This window comes from Phasianus colchicus, chromosome 17, assembly GCF_987193195.1.
Source record: "Phasianus colchicus chromosome 17, bPhaCol1.hap1.1, whole genome shotgun sequence".
In the NCBI taxonomy this organism is placed as follows: domain Eukaryota; kingdom Metazoa; phylum Chordata; class Aves; order Galliformes; family Phasianidae; genus Phasianus; species Phasianus colchicus.
The window spans coordinates 1,856,448-1,860,965 of record NC_143452.1 but is presented as its reverse complement, the minus strand read 5'-3'; positions in this window follow the sequence as shown (position 1 = coordinate 1,860,965).

The following is a 4,518-nucleotide window of genomic DNA, read 5'->3' as shown; positions in this document are numbered from 1 at the left end:
TTGCAGGGGGAGGTACCCCAATTACACCATCCTAACCTGCATTCCTTTTTGCAAAGCTAGCTGTGCCTGCAGTGTTATTTCTCGTGTTTCTGTCGCATCCATTCACACAGAAACTATAAGAACTAGATCAGAAAACAAAATAGTCCACTTTCAGGGATCAGGACCTCATGTTTAAGTGAATGAGAAGTGCTGCTTAGAGATCCTTCTGCAAAGGACCTCCTCGATGGCTGATTTTGCTGTTCTGACTTCGTCCCATCCTGATATTTCAGGTACATCGTTACTCCACTTTTCAGAATGTTGATAATTATAATTATTTTGTCATGCATCGATAAGGTTTTATTTGCCTGTCCCCTTATTAAAATACCAGTTGCAAAGTCTGCAGATTTCCACTATTTCTATTCAAAGATTGTATATTTTTGCTAGTTGCCAGCTATTTGCATTCCCAGATCAACGTATCTGAAAAACAAGTTTCTAACCAGAATATGTTTGATTAGACATGTCTTTGACTTAAATCAATTTGAAAAGCTTCAAAGTGTTTCAGAGTACAGAAAGTCAGACATCTGATTTTCCCTAAGTAGCTCTTCCCACCCTTACAGTGCAGTGCTCCCCTAAGACAAATTTATTTCTTCTCTTGGAGATGGGCAGCAATTCCAAATAGCCCTATTCATGTCAGTTCTGTATTTCTCCCTTCAGATTGTCCTTCCACCAAATATGCTCAGATTACCTGCCAGTGTTACTGTCACAGCAGGCAGTCTTCTTGGTACAGTCACTGAGCCTTGGAAGTAAATAGCAACTCTGGAGAGTCAAGGAGAAAGGGAAAAAGTTGGGGAGAAAAATGTGTTGAAAAGTAAATGTCATAGGAAATTACGTTCATGTGATAGTACAGGAGGAGAGAAAGAAAATCCAACTATGGAAAGAAGAGAGAAAGAAAAAAGAAAAGGAAAGGAAAATATATATATATATTTGTCTTGAAACTTTCAACAGTAGAAAACATAAGTCAGACAGGGAGAGAATAAAATGCTGATTGTGATCCAACAGAGCCAAAACAGACACAAACAGAGGAAGGGGCACACAAATGCAATCCCCACTGCCCAGGTTTTTCCCAGGGCTGCGTGGTTGGTATTGTGAATGCAAACCAGCATCCCTGCATCATATCTGACAATCTAAACCATTCTGCAGAGTGACAGCTGAGCTTTATTCCAAAGCAACACAAACAGATCCCTGGGATTTCTTTCTGTTTAAAAGGAGAAAATGAACTTGTCTAGAAAGGAGATGTAAATTTGGTGCCTCAAGGCTGGAAGAGAATCTGAGAAAAGAATTATGCTGTAATTCAGGTAACAGCAGGGTCTGAAAAACAGTTTTACTACAGGGAAAGTTTAGACAGTGTTCTTTTTCAATTCAAATGAATAAAAAAATCAGGGCATTCTGGAGTTTTGAAATGGGAAAACAAGAACAGCGTTTTCAAAAGAAAGGGAATTGTTTATACTGTAGATTCCCCCTGCAGATATCAGTATAAAGTCTTAATTGAAGCTGTTTCTTCTGGAAACATTTGGTCGCTTTTGCCATTTTTCATTTGTCAACTTTAACAACTGAGAACGGCCCGACTGGTGAAATTCAATCAGTTCCACCACTGTGTCACTTCTTATTCATCACCCAACAGCGCTGAAACGAGATGAGTAGGGAAGGATGAAGGAAAACATCTGTCTGTCCTTTCAAAAGCTCCAGCAATACGTTGTGTCCCTGTCAGCCTGTCTTCCTCCTGCTGTTCCAGGCTTCTCCCCAGAGCTACTCGTAACCACACCACACACTTGCTCATTGCCTTCATCTCAAATGTCACTCCTCAAGCACGTCAGGCTCATTCTGGTTCCTCATCGATGACACTTCTGCTTGGTTTTTGGTCACTGGGCTCATTTCTGCTTTGTGCAGGTACTGATGGAGCTGCTCCCTAAGTGCTCCATCACAAGCTAATACTGTGGATGCTTTTTGGAAAAGCGGAGACTGTGCAACATGCATTTGCTTTAGTGGGAACAGAATCATTTTCAAACGTCCTGCAATTTCATTTTGCTAATATTGTAATGCCAAACACAATGGCTTCTGAAAACCTTTTATTCTTTTGCTGTAAAAGCAGCTAAGCAACGTTCAAACTGGACTTACTGTCCTAGATTGATGTCACGAAAGTAATGTAAAGATACCTATACACATTTCCAATCCAAAGTGGGGAACCCAACTTTGCATTTGATGTTCAAAGGATTGCAAGCAGAACAACCTATGTGTATGAGATTGCCTCACATATGCAAAGCATGCCATCCCACACCAGCTTGGACAAACAACTGGCTATCTATTGGCTGGCTGACTGCTTGTCTGACTCCACTGACTTGCAAACCACCAAAGCTTGGCCACAAGTAGCTGTTTTCACATTTTAAAAGAAAAACAACCACCAGCAACAAATAAAAGAAAACTTAGGGGGAAAAAATGTGACAGGAATTATTACTGCCATATTGAAGCAGCACAGTTTTAGTAAAAAGCATTAATATTATGTTGTAAAAGCAAGGCAGGGCTGCCTCCCCTATTCTTTTTTTTATATATAAGTACTGATTTCTTAACTACTACTCCTCTGAAAACATTTAGAGAGTTCAGTTTGACAATACCAGGGCAAAGCATAGGAAAACACATTTCATCAGCTCCTCTTCCAAGAGAGACATCTTGGATGCAGAAGGTTTTTCTTGATTTATAAAGTCATTCAGTTTGAAGCAAAAAGATGTTAAAAGCAGCTCCCCCTCACCCCTCTCTTCCCACCTTGGGATTCAATTTAAATGCTGAAAGGCTACAGCAGTGCTATCAGCGTGCTGCTAACAGTGAGGGCCCTCTGTGCTGCATTTTTATAGTGACATTAAATGCTCATATACATTTTCTGTGAAAAGCTGGTATTTATTCAGATTTTAATCTCTGGCTCTAATCATCCCCATGTAAATCTAGAATTGTTGCCATAGGACTTAACAACTGCTCCGACATCTGTCTTTGCAAAATAAGATGACCCAGTCACTTTTAAGTGTTTAAATAGCCTCACTCACTTTAACAGATTGTCAAGATCCTTAGAAAACAAGTAGCCTGATGTGGGATATACATTAATATACATCCCATGCTGCTGGTGACAGATAGCCAGCTGAAACATGAGACTGCAGTGTTTTAAACCTAGCAAATAAAGGGTTGCAATCATACAAGAGTTTTTCCAACCTGCTGACTTGTACAAAGTTTTCCAATAGATGGGCTGTGTGAAGCTGTTCCCACACCAAACCAGCATGTGCCATCTCCCCATGATTGATGCAAATGCTTACAATTTCATAAGCTCACATTGCACCCTTGGCCTATGTTGTCTCAGCGCCTTCTTGCTCAATGAAACAACCATGCTTAATGCTACATATCAAGGAAGAAAAAAAAAAGAAGCAAATGCCAGGCTGCCAAAGGAGATATTTTTCCTATCCAAGAGTAATTCTGGCTGTATTATGAGATCCTGAGGGAACACTGAAAGGCTGCCTGCATACAGAGCGTGTCAATCACACAGGGAGACAAAGGGGACACAGTTCTGTTCCATAACAGGGCCTGCCCTCCACCCATCATCTTTTTCATATAAACCTTCATAAGCTGTTAAATCAAATTGGATCCTTTGGTTTACATAGAAACCACTGACACTTTGTCACTTACTCCAGTCCGAAACAATTGGTGCCCTACGCTGCAGCAGCGGCCAAGCAGCTTCACAAGCAATTATTCCTGCAGCATAGAGCTCAGCCAAGTAGGTATTAAAAAAAACCCACCTCGTGGCACACATGACACACACATGGCTGTAAAACAGCCAGCAAAAAGTATTAATATTCCATTAAAATGTAGAGTTGTAAGGTATTGTATGAAATGTACTATCGGACCCTGAAATTATAAAGGGACGTGATTTATTTCAAACACAGTGTCCCTGTGCTGGTGAAGCCATCTGGTTTTTGTACGAGCAGTCAGTCCATTTTAAAACACAACAACACAAACCACCTTTCCTCCTCTAGGTCTCTGCCTTTTGTTGCTCCAGCTATAATTATCTCATTGCAGCGGGTCTTAAAACACCGCTGCTATTGCTCTTAGGCATCTGCTGCAGATCTGCTCCTGCACATACACTGCAATTGCAGCGATCCCTCCAGAGAACGGAGCTGCCAGACACAGAGCCTTGCAAGAACGGGCCCTGAGCAGGGACTGAGGAGCAGGATTCCCACAAGAGGTCTTTCTGGTTGTTCCCATCGCACACCTTTTCCTACCTGGGTGACAGAATAACCCCTAGCTGCCATTCAACTGCTGCCATCAGCTGCAAACCTCTCTGCTGGAAGACTGCTGCGACAGGACCTTCCCCCTGGTTTTCAATTGGGAAGGAAAAGAAAAAGAGGAGATGACGCCAGATTTTTTCAGAGCAACAGTTAGAAAGGAAATGTAAAAAAAAAAAAAAGAGAGAGAGAGAAAGAAAATGACGGAGAAGAAGCAAAA